This window comes from Balaenoptera acutorostrata, chromosome 3, assembly GCF_949987535.1.
Source record: "Balaenoptera acutorostrata chromosome 3, mBalAcu1.1, whole genome shotgun sequence".
In the NCBI taxonomy this organism is placed as follows: Eukaryota; Metazoa; Chordata; class Mammalia; order Artiodactyla; family Balaenopteridae; genus Balaenoptera; species Balaenoptera acutorostrata.
In genome coordinates, this window is record NC_080066.1 from 105,480,955 (window position 1) to 105,503,063 (window position 22,109).

Consider the following 22,109-nt stretch of genomic DNA (forward strand, 5'->3'; position numbering starts at 1 on the left):
GCGCATCAATCTGAAGACCAGGGTGGGCCGAGAGGACTGGGGTTACCTCCCTGAGAGTTCACTGTCCCCACCACCACCACTGCGCTTTCTAAACCCCAAGGCAGCCTGGCCACCTTCTCAGCCAAAATCCAAATCGGGAAACTGACGTGGTCTTTGTTTCTGGTTCTCTCTACACACACAATTCTAGGTGCCTGGTTATTAATCCATCTTAATTCTCACTTTAATTCCTCGACTGTGGCTTCCAATTCCTGCTTTCCCAACCTCATCTACAGGAGTCATTCCTGAGCCCCGTTATGAATCCGCAGACACCTCAGAACCTCCCTCTAGGAAATCTGTTGTTCCCGCATGCTTATGTCTGACCACTGGAGGGCAATGCTGGACCAGCCAAATCTCTAGGTGCTCTGCTCCATCTTTGTCCCCACCTCACCCGTCATTGTAGGCTGCAGCCTCTGGTTGGAAGCCAAAACTAAGGACCACTGTAGCACCATGAAAGTAGTAGCACAGCCAGGTCTATCACAGCAGCTCCCCCAAACCTGGGATCATCAGAATAAAAGGCAGTTCACTGGAATGCAGACTTGCCTCCAATCCCCTGGGAAAGAGATTGAGAAGACAACTTGCCTCATCGCGTCATTAATCAGGAACAGTCTGTCTCTCTGAATGGGGACACAGAGTCCTACCTGTCTCTACCCGCTCAGATGTAAGCTCCCTGAGGGTAATGTCTTAGTAAGCTCTATATTCCTGGCAGTAAACACGGCGCTTGGCAATAAATGTTTGTTGAATGAATGGGTGGATGAAAGCATGCATACATATATATGCATAAATTGGAATTGGCCATTTTCAGATTTGTTGCTGTTTTCCAGTTCTTATAACACCTAAAATTTAAGCCATCAGTTGGTTGCTGAGCATTCTTAGTCTTGAAGACAGCTAAGGATAATTAGGTTATTAACTAAAGCAGTGGTTGTCCTTGTACAAATGTTATTTCAAACACCACTTTAAGAGTTTCAGATCTCTTACTTTTAGAATCCTTCGTTATGTCACCCATGTGTCCTCAGACCTCATCAGCCTGTGAATTACAAAATACTGACATTGTTTCATGAATATTCAATTTATAATAACCTGCAGCCTCTATCATGGGAATATGGAGTATCCATTCTGTCCCCCAGGGGATCTGTGGTCGCTTCATCCCACAGTGGGTCCCCATGGGGCTCCACAACTCCACTGAACCAGAGCTCTTCTTCAAGCCACCTTGTGTCATCCCATGAGACTTTTCTCCAGGCTTCTCTCCCTTCTACCTGCCGCCAACAGATCCCATGTGGCTATGGGCACAGCCTGCTCCCTTAATCATTCAAAGCACAGCTAAATGCTTGAGGAGAGAAAGAAGTGCACATTTTGAGACCCAAAACCCAACCTCTTCCTCTCTCCCTGCAGACTTCCAAGTAGCAGTGATCAGTCAGTGCCCCCAGTAAAAATCTGCAGGCATCCCCACATCTCCATGTGCAGAACCCAAGGCCAGCTCTTTTCCTGCCCTAGGATGACTGACAGTGGAAAAAAATTGCTCCCTCCTGGAAAGCTCTCCACTCGCCCTCCACCATCTCAGGTGGAGGCTGGCCTTCATGGCCCAAGAAGGCAAAAACAGTGTTATTAGGTCTTAAAATACCGTGTATGAGACACCAATAGCTTTGACTAAATTCATATTTGGAGGAAAATATGCCCTTCATTTCTAACTTGAAAGACACAAATTGATTTTTCTTAACAGAATACTTACCATCTTAGTGTACAACATCTGCATTTAGTTTTATGCTGACTTCATAATCTCCACAACAAGTGGATATTTGTTTTAGATGTAAATACACTCATTCTCAACCTTACTCTAGTTGTCTCAACAAAAGAAGAGTGCTCTAAAGTTCATCTAGAGTCTCTAGTCTACCCACAAAACCCTCACACCCTCAAAAGAAAGAAAATAGAAAATAGATACTCCTATTATAAAAATGCCTAACTTAAATATCTCCCTACAGTTCAAATCTAGGTCCTCAGGGTACATGGTTGGTCCTCATCCTTCTCACAAAAGTGTTATAAATCAAATGAAACTTTCCTTAGAGCAGACAGCAACTGGGAAAAATTTCACTCTAAAATAACATTTTCCTATCACTGTCTATGGGAGTTGAGTTAATCATAGGTTAAGCATGTCCCATCCTATGTTCTTTTTCAAGATGTCTTCAGTGTGATCAAGGGACAGGCCTCTAGGACATAATCTCTGTTCTATACCTGGAAAAAACAATTTCCACAAGAGAGGAGATTGACAGTCAATACATAAGACTCAAGAGCCGAGGAAAGTCCACAGAGTTAATGCACTGCATTCAAATACAGACCTGTCTCGGGGCTCTGAATTCCAGGTCCAGATCTTCCATAGGTGGGTAATGCCTGAGGCCTGATACCAGGTCTGATGTCCAGGTTTGACATTGATGACCTCAGACCCTCCTGCCTTGTGATTTTGAAAAACTCAAAATCTCTCCTGAGTTCTCAACCTACTGACACCTTGTCCCAGGTGAGAAGTATCTGAGATTGCTTCCCTTGAAACCATAGTTCTTTCTGACAACTCTAATACCAGGCAACCCTGGTTATTAACTGGTGGATTTGATGTTTCATGCTGCTGTGACAGTGTAGGAAATCTTGGTCAGTCCCTCCAAACCACACACAATGGGTTACTCCCTAAAGGAGACAGTGACACTACGCTACCTTGTTGAACACCAAAGACCTCAATAAGGACGGTGGACCCCAAATATTGCCAGTGTCGGAGCCAAATCCTTTAGCACATTCACCAGAAATGATCCAGCTGGAAGCGTTCTTTCAAATTCTCATCAGAGACCAGCAGCTTCCCTCTCAGGCTTCAGGGGACACTGCTGCATATCAGCTGTACTTGGAGAGCGCACATTGGCAGCCTCTTGAAAATAAATTCCCTGCGAAATCTACCTTTTCCTCGGGCATATGAACCTTCCCGAAGGCAGTAAGAGAATGGGGTGGGGTGGGGTGTGTTTTCCAAAAGAAGACACATACAGACCCTTCTAGCACTAATTTCTAAAGTCAGACCATGATAAATGTTGAGCAGAGTACAATGCACAGTTGCCCAAAGGAGGGGGAGATTAGTTTGTTTCAGGAGGACCGGAAAAGGCTCCCTGGTGGAAGTTATAGTTGACTGACTTAAAGGATGAAGGATTTTGACCAATGGAGGGACTGGAGAAGGACGTGGCAAGCAGAGGGAGAGCAGCTTAGGCAATTCATGAAGGTGGATAGGACCATGTTTGGAGAAGAGCATCCAGTCTGCGGGAATGAGTCGGCAGTGGCTGGGGCAGAGCAGTGGCTGTCGTGGTAAGGTGTGGCCTGATTGAGAAAGGTCTTGCGAACCAGGCTAAAGGATTTGGATTTTATGAGAAGTCGGAAGAAATCAGAGATACATAAGAGGCAATGTGCTTGGAAAGTGTTTTAGAAAGATCACTATGGGTGGGAAGATTGGTTCTGAGACCCAAAGCAGTGAGCTCAGATATAAAGTTCATGTGAAAGTTGAGGTAGACAATGGGAAAGATCAGAAATAAGGATCTGGAAAGAGGAAAGAGATTCAAGAGACACTTTAAAAGCAGATGGATGATATATGTGGGTGAAGGAGAAGAGAGAGATGCCCTCTTCCCAGAATCCCGGTTGTGTGCTGGAAGATTCTCTAGTTTGCATGTTTCAAGGCTTTGCCATCAGAAATTAATTCTTACTGTTTTTACTATACTGACTTAAGGTGTTGATCCTCCTAGGAATATTTTTATATTTCTATGGCCCAAAGGACTAATCTCCAATGACAGAATTCCAGGTACCAATAAAGAATATTTGGGGGCAGGGGGTTTCTGGGCCCTCAAAACTCATTACATAATTGACTGCCCACCCCTCTTATTTATGGATTCAGCATGTAAAGAAGTACCCAACTACTGTGCCTAAAACCACCTGATTCCCGTTATCTTTTCTCCTCTCTCTTCAGGTTGGTATAAGGAGATCTAGATCCAGAGGAAGTCCGTCATAAGTTCTTGGCCTCCGCATCCAGTTAGAGCCTCTTTCCAGTAAAATGGCTTTGGGTATGACATATCCCCCACCACCAGGGACAGCTTTCCCCAGGAGTCTCTGGTGAACTGGTCTAGGGCTACCATGCTGCACACATGCATCTTCCCAACTAGCTTCCTTGTCCCAAACACCATCCACACTGCTGTGGCCATGCCTCTGGAGGACTCGTGGCCGCCCTGTCACACCACCTGCCCTGGTGCAGGCACACCCACAGTCACACCACCAGCCTTCCACCCCCCAGCTCACTTCTGTGTAACCCTAAGGCCAGACATCCTGGGGTGAGTGCCTCCTTATTTCTTTGTCCATCGTCTCATTATCCCTTGAAAGTTCTTCATGAGACTATCTTGCAGAAAGAGGACTAGTCCTGGGAAAGAGAGAGGGAAAAAGATGAGGGAAGAAAGAAGTGGAAGTAAGAGTCAAGGCTTTGAGGAAAGCAATAAAAGAGAAAGAATCCTTGACCTCCATTAGCCCTGGCTCTCAAAATAAGATTAGCCCTAAAGATAGCTTATTATTTATCCCAAATTAAAATTTCCTGGCTCTGCAGTCATTGTGTACACGATGAAAAGGAAACCAACACACAAAAGATGCCGTTATCCTCACAGTGGGAACAATCACAGCCAAGCTGATGCTACTCCAAGAATAGAAAGATAACAGTGCTAAGTCAGGAGCTTCAGAACTTTGGATTGTCAACAAACAGAATGATTTCTTGAAGGGAGAATGGTTGTAAAGGACGGTAGGCAGAAAAGGAACCCTCCGACTCTAGGATGGGGCATGAGTTGCCAGGGAAAGTTCCAGTCTGTGCTCCTCCAGGGTGAGCTCACAACCAGCTGTGTTGACTGGGAACAAACCCTGCCTGGATTTGTGTAGACCCCAGAGGCCTCTTTACCCACCCCTGCCCAACTTCATATATATTCTTTCTCTTTCTCTTGTCTGAAGTTAAACATCATCACCAGACTTTAAACTCCACGATGGCAGAAATTTTGGCTGTTTTTCGCTTCCATTTGTATCCTCAGCACTCAGCAGAAAGTTTGTATATAGTTGACACTCAATACATATTTGCTGAATGAATGGTTGATTGATTATTCAACTCATTAAAAATAAACAGATTGCTTCTTCCCTGTCTGGCTTCTGAAGAGCAAGTCCCAGAACCAAATGGGCAGCGGAAGCCATAGTGCATTCAGGAAAATGACTGTTCCTAACTTCCCTCATCCTTCTGTGCACCTTAGATTCCTGAAACTCAGGAACAAGGACCCAAGAGATCATGACCCACCAAATGTCTTTCAACAAAAGACTCTCTCCCTGGTGGTTTCCTTTCAGAGGATGAGTCCCCTGGGGCTGATAAGGAAATGGTACCATATGCGCAAACGCAGGCAGAGGGGCACTGGAGCCCCTCTAGAGAGGCCCATTGGATGGCTGCCTTTGAACAAATCTGAGTGTGTCTTTAGATAGCACAAGCGCCAACCACCCCTGAGGACCTCTTTCCTTTATGGCTGCAGCAATGAAGCAGCCACATGGCTGTTGCAGATAAGGTGGCCCGAGTGCACTGTACATGCAAAGTAGGCTTCGCGGTAAACAGCACCGAGAGGAACTGCAGCCGTGCCATGTACCGGCTGCTCGGCGTTGTGCTGCCCTTCCTCCGTAACCGGCTCCCAGGTAAACGGGTGCAATCTCCCACCACTTCTCATTTCTCATTTCCTTTCCTTTTTCTCTTTGCCAGATGGCTCCTACAGGACCGAAATTACACAACTTCCAAGAGAGCTGCCATGATTGGGATGGATGTGAAGTTCCAGTGCCAAGATAATATTCCTGGTGGGAACTATGACTCTGTGTACTGGTGTCTGCAGAGACTAACGAAGGCTCACCCATACCTACCATGCCTTTCAAGACACCCTGGACTTGGAACATTACCAATTTTCTGTGGACAGAGTTGTCCTCCAGGACCTTAACTGTTAAGCATGAGGAGCCAAGAGACAAAGCCATTTACTGCCGTGCACGACAGGCAGCACAATGCATGCTTTATATCCCACCAGACCAAAGCTGTGAGCCTCAGGCAAGCTCAACACAGAAAATTCAGAGGGTCACCCACCAAGACAGAGGGCGTTCAGTGTCACCTTGAACTCCCCCCACTCATTCATCAATTCATTCATTCAAAACTAAAGGGCCCTCATGCTTTGCAAATTGATATCCTAAGTGCTGTGGGAATACAAAGATATAAAACAAGCACTTCTCAAATAATAAAATGTATTCAGCAAGTAATACCTCCTCACATTTATCTTGCTAAACCGTGAGAATTGAAAATTAAATACTGTTAAATTACTTGAATCTTTGACCTGACAAATAAAAGCACAGTCCCTGATACCCTGAGTCACAAATGAATTAGACACACACACATTAAAAAATCAAAACCAACAATTAACATCTTAATTACAGACCCTTGAAAACCTAACAACATTTCTAAAAGCCCAGAAAAATATTGAACATCTGTATATACATATATAAAAGACTAGTAAATTAAATAAATAATTAATAGATAGATAGATAGATGTAGATTAGTAGTATTGTACCAATGATTGAGCTCAAGTTCAGACTTGGAACCCAGACTTCTTGAATTTTGGATTCCAGATCTTCCACTTACTGACTCACTAGCTATATGATCTTGGACAGGTTACTTTGTGCCTTGCTTCTCTCAGCTATAAAATAATGATAACAGTAATATCTACCTTAGAGGATTATTGCCAGGATTAAGTGAATTATTACATGTAATGCACTTAGAGCAACACTTGGCATACAGGAAGCACTCAGTAAGTATTAGTGGCTGTTGCTGTGGATGGTGATGAGATCATGATGAGGATTATTACTACATATCCACGTCCCTACTATTGGGCTGGTCTAGACCTTTAGGAACCTGATAAGAAATAAGTCAATCTCTTGGACAATTAAACACTTTTTATACATTAGCATCCCATCTAGTAAGAACTAAATTTCAATGGGAATTCACAGAAATACAATTCAAAAGACCTTCAGGACATTTTTCACTGGATGCTGATAAATTATTACAGGCTTCCTACATAGAAAAAAATAAAACCAGAGGAAAGTAAGACTTTATGAGATATTAAAATAAAACAGTAGCCCTACCCATTAAATGGATAGTGGAATAATTTGTAAATGTAGAGCCAGAAATAAAATTAAGGTTGTTTATAAACATAATCATAAGTAAGGAATTAGTTCTATCAACATAATAGGCATACTACATGACCTGAAACAGTTCCTATGTCCAAAAAGATTACAAATTAAATCAAAGTACACCTGACCTTATGGCATCCTAAAAAACTGTCAAGTGAAGATCATACCAAGATTCCAGACGTGCATAGGCTCTATAAAGACACCTCCACATTGGCCTCTGTTTATTCAAGGAACCACCCATGGAAACTACTGGGCGTGAACAGCTGAGCTGAGACCTGGCTTCTCTATTTTCTTTTCTGAAGATGCAGGGTCTCCTGCTGCTTCAGGTCTTGCTTTTATTCATCAGCGAAAACACTAATCCCCTGCTGTCTTGCTGGCTTTCTCATTTGCAGCCAACATATGGGCTTATCAGCACCAGTGCCCCCAAGAACAGCCCGTCAAGTGCACAGAATCACACAAAACAAGAGGCTTTTCTTTGGGATAAAAGAACTGGAGAAAGACCCTTTGCAAAATTTGGCTTTGGAAATCAGATTTCAAAGTCTTAACCCTGATGGGACAGGCCCAGACACAGACAGTGTTTGGTGAGTGAGTGAGTCACTTTCTTTCTGGGTTTTCTCTTCCCCGGGGTACTTTGGGGTTCTTTGTGACAGATCCCCAGAACTGCTGAATGTTAAAAGTGGAAATAGGAGATTCTATGTGACTCTATCTGTCACCCAGATCTCTGATTCTGCCATGCTAACAGTCTCAGTGAGAGAAATAATCGTTCTTCCTTTTCTACTACCATCAAAGGTAGAGGAAAGTTTGGATAAAGTAGAAGAACGTTATTAAAGAACTATGCATTGACTGGAGAGCACTGCCCAAGGGTGGGTTTCCTGGTAGTGATCTGCAGGAACCAAAATGAAAACTGTGATGGAGTCGATGGTATACCTGAGAGCACCTGCTCCAACCACCTCATCATCTAACTGGAAGCTCTCTAACTTCCCCATGTGATCCTAGAAGAAAAGGTGAACAGGAAGGTTGAACTATTTAACAAATGCTCATCAAGTATCCATAAGTCTCAGATTATAGAATTGGCATGGTTCATTTTTTTTTTAATATGTATTTGTATACGTATAGTAACACTAATCTTCATTTATCAATTTCCCCCCTCCTTTCCTTTTAATTAATTAATTTATTTATTTTTGGGTGTGTTGGGTCTTCGTTTCTGTGCGAGGGCTTTCTCCAGTTCCAGCGAGCGGGGTCCCCTCTTCATCGCGGTGCGCGGGCCTCTCACTGTCGTGGCCTCTCTTGTTGCGGAGCACGGGCTCCAGACGCGCAGGCTCAGTAGTCGTGGCTCACGGGCCTAGCCGCTCTGCGGCATGTGGGATCTTCCCAGACCAGGGCTCGAACCCATGTCCCCTGCATTGGCAGGCAGACTCTCAACCACTGCGCCACCAGGGAAGCCCATGGTTCATTTTCTTAATTCAACAATATATATTGAGTGTCTACTGTATGCCTGCCAGGCATCATTCCAAAAGCCGAAGATACCAAGGCAAGTAACACAAGCTTTCTGCCACTCTGGAGTTCACACTGTAGTGGGGCTTGTCGCCTAATAGAGGAACCAAATCAGACACATGTGAAAGCAAGACAAGTACATGGTTGTAATAATTACGGGAGGGTTCGAGAAGGAAGGTACAGAGTGGAATTAGGACCTTTAGACTTCAGGATGAGCTGGGTGACGGGAGCCAGGAAAACATCTTAAAGGAGCTGAGCTGAGACTAAATATGGAAAAGTTTATTTATTTACATCACAAGGTCCCAAGTCAGCAACAGAAGCAGAATTATAACTCTAAATAGTCCCCACTTGCCTCTATGCTGTTTTGCTTCGCAGCTGCTTCATTCAGTGCCAAACAGCTGGGTAAGCGAGTTGCAGATGGAACACTGGCAACCAAAATCTTTTTAGAGACAAATGACGCTGTGATTTTCCTTGACACCCATTGAAATTCCTCACTAGTTTCCAAAAATATCTTGTTTGCTTTAAAACAACGAGTGTGGTCCAGACATTTCAGGAAAAACAAATCAGAGAAACAAAGTCATCCCAGCCTTCTGAGCACTCTGAGTCCAGATCAGTCAGACAGAGAAGAGCCACTTACTTACTGAAGGCCGTCCTGGGACACCAGGCAGCTGAGATCCCGATCAAGGGAAATAGAAATGCAGTTTCCTCTCTCTTCATTCACCTCCGTTCCTATTCTCCAGTTGCTTGTCCAACCAGCCAGTGTCAGAGCAGAGAAACAGAGAGCGAATACAGCAACTAGAAACAGGCAAAGAGCAGATAACTGCCATACCTAAACGGAGACCAACCATGGGCAAACGTCAGAGTCTGACTTCACTGTTACTAATGCTTAACATGAGATGTCTGAGGCTAATGAGTAAGAGATAAAGCAAGGAAAGGGCTTTTGTTCACTAAATTTATTTCCTTTTTCACCCAAAGAACTCAAAAGGGTGAAAGTAGATGTGTTCTCAAATCAAAGGCAAGGTAGGTCCTGAAACTTCCAATTATAGAGAAACTCAGAAGTTCTGGCACTCTCTCCCACTGATATTCGAGTGACCCTGTGGGTATTTGATACTAAAGACTCAGAGGGACAGAGACCATCAGAAAGAACGGCACTAGTAGCAAGTATGGGTTGATTTGATCTGACCCGGGGGTCTTTTTGCTTCTTCCAGTCCTCCTATTGTTTCTTCATCCCAGTTGGACAAAGAAGACTGGGGCTGTAGCTCATATGTGGCTTCAACCCTTAGCCGCCAGAGATGACCCTTTGCCTAAGAGCACAGAAGTTACTGACACTGCCCATTCGACTTTGACACGGCTCTATTCAGCTCATCCACTTACCTGCCCAAAGTCCTATGGACAGCCTAACATAGCTCAGCTTCCTTCCTTCCCTCACAGGAAAGTCCTGTGCCAGGCTTGGAATGACAAGCTCTATGTCTCCCCAGGTGACTCTGGCTCATGTAGGGAGCTCTGACTAGGTCACTAATCCATCCATGACAAAGAAACCAACTCCTGTGGTGGTCTACCAATGTGTGCCAGGCACAGGGATAAGTATTTCACGTGTGTTCTCTCATTCCAACCTCACAACATCCCTGCGAAGTAGTTACCCTATTTGCAGATGAGGAAATCAAGACTCAGAGATGTAACTTGCCCAGCTACTGGTAAGATGCAAAGCAAGATTCAAAACCCAGAGCTCTAAGACCTGCCAAGCCAGTGGCCCTTTTGCATATAGCTGATGTAGGTAGTGATACCATCTAAGCACCAGTGGTGATCAGAATGTTAGCCACAAGCAATTACAAGCAGGCTCTGGTCGGGTATGAGCTATCCTGCTGCTGCAGAGAACCCCACCTCTCCTTCACACCTACAACAACGGGCAGAAGACCTGGCTTCCCCAACTTTTGCCTTGGGTTGCTGACAAATCCTCTCCCAGTCGCAGCCATCACTAGATGAGCAACCCACCTGCCTCCTTGAGAGTCAGGAGGACCCAGACAGAAATCCTGCTTGGACCAGCAGGTATCTGCCGAGCTCCTAATATTGACAAACTCTGTGCTGGGCACCGAGAATGCACATACAAAGATACTGTCTCTGCCCTAAAGAATTTTGAAGTCCAAAACAGAAAACAAACAAATTATCAGATAGTTATAATAGAGATGATAAGTGCCATGACCCAACAAGTTCAAGGAACGCTGGGGGACACCTCCCTTGGGTGAGGTGGGGAGGGGAGGAGAAGGAAGGTATGGTTTTTCCAGGAAGAAGCAGCAGCCAGTGCAAAAACTGGGCATACGAGGACTGTAATACATCTTCGAACCTGCAAGTTTTTTTTGTGCAGCTGAAGTACTGAGTGCAAGTGGAGAAATGGCCAAAAGTGAGACTGGAGAGGGAAGCAGATCAGGAGATTGTATGGCCATGACATAAGATCTTCACATTCCCCTAAAAGCCAAGGGGAGCAACTATAGGAGTTTCAGCAGAAGTGTGACCTGATCCCCTTTGGTCTGAAGAAAAATTAGTGTGAGGCCTGCATGGAGAATGGATGAAAAGGGGGAGAGTCTGGAAGCAGGAAGACCTCTTGGAAGAGTAGAGCTATAGGTGGCAACTGGGAAAGAATGCTCAGCCTGAGGCAGGGATGGCAGTGGCCAGAGGGGAGAGACAGAAGCAGCACAGGCACTATGTAGAGGCAGAATGACCGTGACTGACAGACTGGTTTGCTGCTGCACGTCCCTGCCCCTTCTCCGTGCAGCTCTCTCCCAGGAATGCCCTCCAGACAAAGCCCTCCACAACTCGCCCGGCTCAGTTCAGTTACCACTTCTGAGTATCCCAGGCAGAAGCAGCTCTTTCCTCCGTGCTCTTGGAGTGCTTTGGATCTACCTTTTTTTACAGCATTTCACAGCCCTTTGTAATTGCTCTGTGTCTGTCTCCCCAAAGCGCTGAGCCCTCTCAAGGCAGAACTTTACATCTTTATGTCAGAAGTTCACCTTTATGTCTCCCAAATAATATCCGGCCTGCAATAGGTCATTAGCCCATGTTTGTCAAATAAACAGCCTAAGCTGCGGCCTTGCAGGCCTGTCACTCTCGCTTTGAGGGAGTGACTAATGCCCAGCCACCCTTATAACAGACAAAACTTCCCATGGGCAGACAGCAGCTGATCTGGGCAGAGGCAACCCACGGGCCAGCACACCGCAGAGACATCCCTGTGAAGCCATGGTGTGGTCCTGTGCCCTCTTCCACCTGGCCATCTGCTGGGCAGGTAAGGACAAGCCGATGGGCCTTTTACTCTTAGGGAAATGTGTAGCAGGAACAATTTGCTGGGGGCCAAGGGGGAACATTGCTGAGCATGGCTCTGACAGCCCCTCCCCGTGGAGTGGAGGCAGTTCTCTGAGGCCTCTCTAACTTTGGGCTTTCCCTTTCAGGGGTCTATTTGGATGTAATTTTGGAACCAGAGACCAAAACTCTGACTGTTCTCCTTGGGGAGCCTGCCACCTTCCGTTGCAGCATAACTGGAGGGGACTTGAAGAACTAGCAAATGAGCTGGTATAAGAAGAATGAAAATAACTCCCTGACTTTAGTATACAAACTAAGCAATAATTCTAATGAAAATGAAAGGAGTAATTTCAAAGGGAAAATTGACGTTTTAAAAAGTCAATACATACTCGACATTCAAAAAACAACAGTGAAAGACGTTGGAACTTACTACTGTGGGTCCGACATCCACAGTGCTACAGTTCTGATTCCCATCACCTCAAATCCCCAAGTCAAACCAAGGCAGCAGATCCAGTTAGAGACCATCTTTGGCTAAAATGAGCACCACGCCTGAGGTGAGACCACTTGGTAACCTCAACGGTAACATCTGATAAGAGAGTCAGGAGCTGAGTTGGGGCGAGGACCTTATCTTTGTAATTGGTGGAGAGGGGCCTTCTTTATCAGCCAAGGTGGGCAGGAAAGTCTGTTAGGGTTTGTGCAGGGAGACCAAGGGGACTCCGCTCCTATCTCTCACAGACTCCTGAGAAAAGATTGAAAAAAAAACAGCCTTCAATACTGAGAAGGTCCTCTCATTGTGGAGAGGCTGAAATGAACAAGTTTCTACAATAGGGAGTGCTGTAGCTCATTCCAGAGTCTTAATCATGAAACCATTCATGTACGTAAACTAGATAAAGCAAGGATGGTTTTCCATTACCATCCTAATCAAAATTTCCAAAGGTATTAGAGATACCATTAACTCCTAGTCTGTGATGAAGGATGACTAGAATCATGTTCTGAAATGCTCCCATAACTATTTCAGGTACTAAATGTTTTATATCCTTCCTTACTGACAGAGGAGCCCTGGGGACCCACGGGGATGGCAGGGAGGGATAACGCACAGGCTTCCGTTATGTCAGTTGGCAAGAGAGATTTTGGAGACAAATATCTGTGGCTGTGTGGGATTTCTGAGATGGTCATAAATCAACTGAATTTAAAAAATAGATCCCCAAGTCCCAGGTTGAAGTGGGGGAGCCTAAGGTATCTGGTACCACAGGGAGCCAAGGCCTGGAGGCACCACTGAGCAGACTGATGGGCAGGAGGGCTTAAGGATACAAACATTTAATAATCATCAAGGGAGTGCTTTCATCCTGTTGGCACTAGTAGCCAACTCTTTGTTTTTCTGCTCAAGTATCTATCTGTCTGGAATTCTCTGTTCACATAAGGTTAAAAATCAGACATTAGGATACAGAGTAGATGTGAATGTGAGAACTACAGCTCTCCTGATGGCTTCTACCCAATATTCCTCCAATGCACTATTACCTTCATCACACATTTATTTATAGGGCACTTATTTTGTTTATAAAATTGGGATAGGTCATAGGAATAGAAAGAGTTCTAGGTCAACTTCTGTTTTAAGTTCTATTCTCATCAATGGGATTACAATTTATTTTAAAAGACAGCATTAGACATTACAACTAGAGATTACAAATGAATTAAAAAATACCAGCAAGTATAGACAATCTAACGAGTCCTGCCGACTTCACATGCAGTGTTCTAGGAGTTCATGAAAAGACAATCACTATGAGAAACGTTTCCTACAACAGCTAAGGCTTAAAGAGGTGGGCCTTGGATAAGTGGGAAGGAGGAGGAAGGGTATTTCAAGGTGGGTGTACTAGTTATCTGTTATTATATAATAAATTACCGCAACATTGAAAGGCTCAAAACATTTATTATCTCACAGTCTCTATGGGTCAAGAATCCAGGTGTGTCTTAGCTGGGTCCTCTGGCTCAGGGTCTCTCATAAGGCTGCAGGCATCTCAAGCATCTGTTGGAAGAAGATCCACTTCCAGACTCACTCATGTGGATGCCGGCAAGCCTTGAGTTCTCACATAGACATCTCCACAGGGTTCATCACAGCCTGGTGCTTACTTCCCTACAGAAAGGGCTTTGAGGGAGAGAGCGCATCCAAGATGGAAGGCACAGTCTTTTGGTAACCTAATCACTTCTGCCATATTCTATTCAGTAGAAATGAGTCAATAAATGCAGTCTACACTCAAGGGGAGAAAATTACATGAGAGCATGAATACCAGGAGGTAGGACTCATTGGGAGCCATCTTAGAGGCTGCCTACCACCGGGGATTAATGCAGTAGAGCAGGGAAAGAGAGAGCTCAGAAACTCTGGTTGAGACCAACTTGTTTAGACACTCCTGGCTACAAGGCTAAAGAGATATGATTTTATCTTATAAGCCAGTTTTTCTCAAACTTTATTATTCACGCAAAGCACTAAGAGAGATTGTTTCCAATCAGATTCTTGAGCCCAGGCTACAAAGATTCTAATTCAGTCTATCTGGGGGCAGGCCCAAAAACATGTTTTTATAACAAGGACCCCAGGCGATTATGATGCAGTGGTCCAAGGACATGTTTGAGAAATTCTGCTATAAGCAGAAAAAGAACTGTTGGTTTTTTAGTACAAGGAAGATGTCCCTGAGGTCTCCTGCCCTGGCTACAGAGAAATGGGCATTAGATGTGATCAAGGAATCTCTTGAACAATGGCTCTTAATTCCAGCTGCATATTTGAATTATGTGGGGAAACTCTGAAAATACCAATGTCTGGAATATATCCCCAGAGATTTTGATTGAATTGGTGTGGGCATGGAGCTCTGGCTTCCCAGGTAATTTAGCCTCCCTCCGCTACCCCATCCTCTTCCCCTCTCATCCCCTCTCAGGTCTAAGACCTTGCCGTTCCAAATGTGGTCTCTGGACCAACATCATCAGCATCACCTAGAGGTTTGTCAGAATGCAGAATCTCGGGTACCACCCTATATCTACTGAATCAGAATCTGCATTTTCCTAGATGAGTTATATGCATATTAATGTTTGAGAACCACTGGTCTAGGAACCCATCATTATTGAAAAATTTCATGGAGGTGGAGAAATATAAATCAGTTGTCTGCAAATGTCACCCAAGAATCTATATTTGTAAAAAGCTCCTTGGGACTTCCCTGGTGGCAAAGTAGTTAAGAATCCGCCTGCCAATGCAGGGGACATGGGTTTGATCCCTGGTCTGGGAAGATCCCACATGCCGTGGAGCAGCTAAGCCCGTGTGCCACAACTACTGAAGCCCATGCCCCTAGAGACAGTGCTCCTCAACAAGAGAAGCCACCGCAATGAGAAGCCTGTGCACTGCAACGAAGAGTAGCCCCCGCTCAGTGCAACTATAGGAAACCCACATGCAACAACGAAGACCCAATGCAGCCAAAAATAGATAAATAACTTTAAATAAATAAATAAATAAAGCTCCTGAAGGGGCTCTGATGTGCAGCCAGGTGTGAGACTCACAATAAGCAATCAGTCATCCCCAAATCAGGTTACAGATTATTTGTGTTACTGATATAATAAATAGTCTCATTGAGGTGCTATTGTGTCCTTGTATGTTCCTTGGAAGGAGGCATCACATAAATTCTAGGTATGTCCATTTCTCATTCATCCACAAGCAGATTAGGAAATGAATTAATATTTATTGAGTCAGTGTACTCTTTATCACACCATGACGACCTTCCTGGATTATCCACTGCAACCCTTGTGCTACACACCTTCAACTCAAGATCAAAAAAACCATGAATCTGGGTCACTGAGATTCCCCCTCTGGATCCATGACACTTTCCCCCCAAGATGCCCAGAATGCTGCCTGCCACTGGCTCATAGCTGTGTCCCTTCCCAGGCACTGCCCTTGGCCAAAAAGCTGCCTCATTCCAGGTTACACTCCCTCCTCGAGGGCAGTGTGCATCCAATGACTACTCAACAGCTGAGTATAAAGACCTCTATGTGGGACCCCTCAGAAAGGCCAACCCACGAAACCACCTGCATGCAAATCTCTATCTCAGAGTCTGTTTCACGGAAAATCTAATCTTTATTCCCAAATAGTCTTGTGTTCAGCACATTCACAAGGGCTCTTATGCACAACTCCAGAGACATTAGTCTAGGTAACCTACTTCCCTTTCTACTAAGGAGGCAACAGTGGAATGCAGGTAAGTTAGAGTGATGTTATTATACCAAAAAACAAAAAACTAGAGCAGCTTCAAGGTTAAGTAAATCACTCATAAACTTCTCTCTCTTATTATGAGTAACATATCACTTGGGGAACACCTCACAAAAGATTGAGAGTTACGAGCAAGCTTGATCCTGTGGTTAAATATCTAATTCTTTTATAGGTACAGCATAATTTGACAAGGAGGTGAGCCACATCCTGCACAGAGGCTGCAGCCCAGTAACCACATGTACCTCAATGGTAGCAGCAAGAAGGTCCTAAGCACTCTCATTTGGTACTACCCTGGTTCACAAAGTAAAAAAAAAAAAAACAAAAACTACTACTTGCTACTAGTGTGCAGAGAAATACCCTGCCATCTAAAAGGTGCTATCAGCGTTCGCTTCGGCAGCATATATACTAAAATTGGAACGATACAGAGAAGATTAGCATGGCCCCTGCGCAAGGATGACATGCAAATTCGTGAAGCGTCCCCTATTTTTAGCAATTATACTCCAATAAAGATGTTAAAAAAAAAAAAAAAAACCATGAATCATTAGTGTCTGATTAAGTCTGATTGGGAAGAAAAGGGACAGGAGGTAAAAGTGTGTTTCTCTAGTTGTCAATTCCTCCCGCAGAATGGATGAGAGCATGAAGTTCTGGCCCATATTGGGCTGAGGCCACTCAGAACCTGAGATGGGCACGGGGTAAGCATGGAAAACAGAGCCTGGAGGCAACGAAGAGGGACATTTGGGGGGAAAGCAACCAGACTGCCGCATAACAATCTGAGAGAGTCTGAGCACAAAACAATGAAAAAAGAAACCATGACCTTTTTTTTTTCTTAGTTTCCATATATATGTGTTAGCATACGGTATTTGTTTTTCTCTTTCTGACTTACTTCACTCTGTATGACAGATTCTAGGTCCATCCACCTCACTACAAATAACTCAATTTCATTTCTTTTTATGGCTGAGTAATATTCCATTGTATATATGTGCCACATCTTCTTCTTTTTTTTTTTTAAACATCTTTATTGAAGTATAATTGCCTTACAATAGTGTGTTAGCTTCTGCTTTATAACAAAGTGAATCAGTAATACATATACAATATGGTCCCATTTCTCTTCCCTCTTGCATCTCCCTCCCTCCCACCCTCCCCATCCCACCCCTCTAGGTGGTCACAAAGCACCGAGCTGATCTCCCTGTGCTATGCGGCTGCTTCCCACTAGCTATCTATTTTACATTTGGTAGTGTATATATGTCCATGACACTCTCTTACCCTGTCACATCTCACCCCTCCCCCTCCCCATATCCTCAAGTCCATTCTCTAGTAGGTCTGTGTCTTTATTCCCGTCTTGCCACTAGGTTCTTCATGGCCTTTTTTTTTTTTCCCCTTAGATTCCGTATATATGTGTTAGCATACTGTATTTGTTTTTCTCTTTCTGACTTACTTCACTCTGTATGACAGACTCTAACTCCATCCACCTCACTACAAATACCTCCATTTCATTTCTTTTTATGGCTGAGTAATATTCCATTGTATATGTGTGCCACATCTTCTTTATCCATTCATCTGTCGATGGACATTTAGGTTGCTTCCATGTCCTGGCTATTGTAAATAGAGCTGCAATGAACATTTTGGTACATGACTCTTTTTGACCTATGGTTTTCTCAGGGTATATGCCCAGTAGTGGGATTGCTGGGTCGTATGGTAGTTCTATTTGTAGTTTTTTAAGGAACCTCCATACTGTTCTCCATAGTGGCTGTATCAATTTACATTCCCACCAACAGTGCAAGAGTGTTCCCTTTCCTCCACACCCTCTCCAGCATTTATTGTTTGTAGATTTTTTGATGATGGCCATTCTGACCGGTGTGAGATGATATCTCATTGTAGTTTTGATTTGCATTTCTCTAATGATTAATGATGTTGAGCATTCCTTCATGTGGGTACATGACTCTTTTTGAATTATGGTTTTCTCAGAGTATATGCCCAGTAGTGGGATTGCTGGGTCATATGGTAGTTCTATTTTTAATTTTTTAAGGAACCTCCATACTGTTCTCCATAGTGGTTGTATCAATTTACATTCCCACCAACAGTGCAAGAGGGTTCCCTTTTCTCCACACCCTCTCCAGCATTTATTGTTTCTAGATTTTTTGATGAGGGCCATTCTGATCGGCATGAGATGATATCTCATTGTAGTTCTGATTTGCATTTCTCTAATGATTAATGATGTTGAGCATTCTTTCATGTGTTTGTTGGCAATCTGTATATCTTCTTTGGAGAAATGTCTATTTAGGTCTTCTGCCCATATGTATATGTATAACTGATTCACTTCGTTATAAAGCAGAAACTAACACACCATTGTAAAGCAATTATACTCCAATAAAGATGTTAAAAAAAGAAACCAAACAAGAATGAAAATTAAATACCTGGAGAAATTCCCTGAGCTTACCAGGAGGTAGATGAGAAAGTCTTTTACATAACACATGAAGCCTCAGACTTGGGTGGAGATGGGGCCACCAAAGGTTCTAGTATAGTGTGGACATGGACCAAGTGTTTCTGCAGAAATCCCAGAGCCACATGAATGACATAAAAGTCAGTGAATATTTTTGTATTGTCCTTGTTCTTCCCCATTGCATTTGTAAAGGTAATTGAGGGTTGAATAAATTCATATTATTGTTCTTCCCATTATCCTCCTTTCTGTGATTTTTATTCAGCATGAAAAGGGCTCACTTGAAAGAGTTCAGAGCAGTGGAGAGAATTCCAAGAGTGTCTGCCCATCTTCTGAAAAAGTCTTTGAGGTCAACTGTCAGGGCATGGCAATAAGCATGACACTTCCAGCAGGCTCCCAAGCAAAGGAGTCCCTAGGCATCCTGTGTGGCTAGAAATGGGAGATATGATTGTTCAAAGGGAGCAAGAAGGTACCTTGTGTCCAGGAACAGTGCCATCAATCGGCTGCACTTACAAACAAGTCATTCAGCATCGTGTTACCGTGGTAAGGAGTGAGAGGCAAGAGAAAAGAAGGGAATCAGAGTACACTTCTTCCTCTGTATCAAACCAAGGAAGAGAATGTCGTTTCTATCATAAGGTGTCACAACCTTGAAGAAATGACTCATTACAGCATCCTGAAAGTGCCCAGGGAGGATACAGGAAGGGTCCAAGTAAGGAAGTGGACTCAAGGAAATCCAAGTTGTGACCTTCATTCTGAACAATTAAGAGTTTAAACAGAAAATTAGAGTCATTGAATTTGAATCCAGAAGGGATCTTAAAGGTCAAGCAGGAATCCCTCCATTCAATTTACATGTTCATTAAATATTGATTGAATAAATGATCGTTCAGTCTCAAGTATTTTCAATGATAGTTCTGATATTAAAAAATCACTTTTTATACCAGATCGAAGTCTGCTTCCCTGTAACTTCACATGTTGGTGTTTGTTATGCATTCTGGAGCAACACAGACTAAGTTCTACCCTTGTATTTTTTAAATATTTGAAGACAGATATCATATTCAACCTCCAAGCCCTCATTTCTTTATACCAAATATCCTCAACCATTCCTCATGACTGTCTCATAATTTTGAACTCCTTCAAGAAAAGAATCCAAGTTCAATATACTTTTCTGTTCCGTACAATTCTCAATACTGTGACTAGCATATAGCAGATAGTTAATAACTCTGAGTTGAATACAAATACATGAATATCTGTGTATCCACTTGATTGTTTACCATATCCACTTAAATGCTTCAAAGTTACTTCAGCTCAACTCTAAGACTTAAGTCAAAACCTTCCTTTTAAATATGATCCTTTCCCAAGGTTTCCTATCTTATATATCATCTCAAATCCATTCACTTCTCTCCATCCTCCACCACTAACACCTTGGTCCAAACTACCATGTTCTCCTTTGAATCATTTCATTAGCTTTTTGAATGAGCTAGCTGGTCTCTAGGACCTTCCAATACATTCCTCCCCACAGTGGCCAAAGTGATCTTCAAAATACAATTATGATCATGTCATACCCCTGATTAAAACTCCTTCAGCGACTTCCCATTGCTTATAAGCAAAAGACAAATCCTTAAAGTGGTCTCTAAGACCCTGCACAGTCTGACCTCTTCTCACCTCCACTGCAAATACCTCTCACCCCTCTCTCTCTCATTTCCCAAGTTCCTGTCAAACAGGCCTTCTTCCAGTTGCTTAAATGCACCAGATACCCTCCCACCTCAGGGTCTTTGCACATATTGTTCCCTCCCTATAGAATACTTCTGTTTCCTCTTCACTTATTTAATTCCTACTCATCTTCTGGATCAAAGTTTACACATCAATTCTTCATAGATGTCTTGAGATGTCCCAGCAAGTTCAGATTTGGGGTTTTAAGTATGCATTCATATTTCAGTTTGTAATATATTTCATTAATTTGATTAATGTCTAGTTTCTCATTAGTTTGTAAGCTCTGAGAGACCAAGGACTCTATCTGCTTTTGCTTATCTTAAACCTGACAAATTGCATAAATATATTTCTCTGAATGATTGAATGACTCTCCCAGATTCCAGAATTTTTCAGAATCTGGTGATCATCCCTGACTCTGGGCTGCAGTTGGGTCCCAAGCCTTGCTATTTTCTCACTTTTAGTGGTCTTGAAGACTCCAGAGTCACCCTGAGCTGGAGACCAAATGTTCTCAGAGACCAGTGATTTCCACCCATTCTCTAGCTGTCTGACATACTCAAGAGCCCGTTTGGGGGCACACAGGACACCTGAGAGGGTCAAAGGATGCTCTGTAGATTTGAGCCAGTTCCCACATAGGGACCTGGGACAGGTAAGCAAAACCTGCCCAGAGAAACTGGCGAGCTATGAGGAAATCAGAGGGGTCAATATGATGATTATTTTCTCAGTGACTCGTGGCTGGGCTTATGATGAGCCCTTTTGGTGTTTTGGATTTTGGGTGGGTATTTTCAGTAGCTATATTATTAAAATACACAAGCTTATAATTACAGGGATAGATACCCTCATCCCTCAAATATGTACTGAACACGTACAATATTCCTGGTGCGGTGCCACATGCTGAGCTACAGAAACCACCAAGGCTCAATTCCTGTCCTCAAGGTGCTCTTTCTAGTGGTAGAAACAGACAAGGAAATAGAGACATTAACAGAGGAAAGAGTGCACAGCTGTGAGAATATAGAGACAGAAGTGATGGCCTAGAGCTGGGGCGGCTTCACATAGGAAGTGATGTGAGCTCCTAACAGAGAAAACACTTGCTTCCCTGGGGTAATATATGCTTGGAGGCTCCTGAAGATGACCCAAGAAGGAAGACGAGAATCCTTGATAGTTAAATACACACATGCACACGCACACACATACATGCACACACATTTGGGTATATGATGTCTTCAATTTAAATAAACAAACATACTGAAAATGGAAAAATACTGAACCTAGACTAAACAAATTAGTCTTTTTGTGGGGAAACTAATGTCTATCAGAGATTTCACTGGGGCTCTTTAACCACAGATGTAGCAAATTCCCTGTCAAACACAGCTTAGAGATTTCCAAAGTGCCACTATTGTGCGCACCACAAAATAGACCAGGTAAATGGGAGTGGTATCAGTTTACGAGATAAAGAATTAAGAAGAGCAAAGAGGAAGGGGAGAGGGAAAGAAGAACATTATTTCCTAGGATAATGGTCACTCCCTTTAACTTTTTGTTCTTATTAAAGAGCCCTCCCAAACCTCTGGGAGTTTCCAGAATTTGGTGCTGTGGGGCACTGACCTCTTCCCATCCTGCTAATGGGAACTGTGAGGAAATCTGAAGAGACAATTAAGAAAGTAA

The 22,109-nt window shown here is 43.5% G+C and overlaps 1 protein-coding gene and 1 non-coding gene across 2 annotated transcripts in view; both read left to right on the plus strand.

Moving 5' to 3' along the window:
• The window catches only part of LOC103000087 (T cell receptor alpha chain MC.7.G5-like), a 277,458-nt gene that overhangs the window by 84,104 nt on the left and 171,245 nt on the right, over positions 1 to 22,109 (plus strand). The gene's annotated exons all lie outside the window — the stretch shown is intronic.
• Positions 16,687 to 16,791, plus strand: LOC130708028 (U6 spliceosomal RNA). The gene has a single exon (XR_009008056.1). It is a non-coding gene; the product is annotated as a U6 spliceosomal RNA (small nuclear RNA).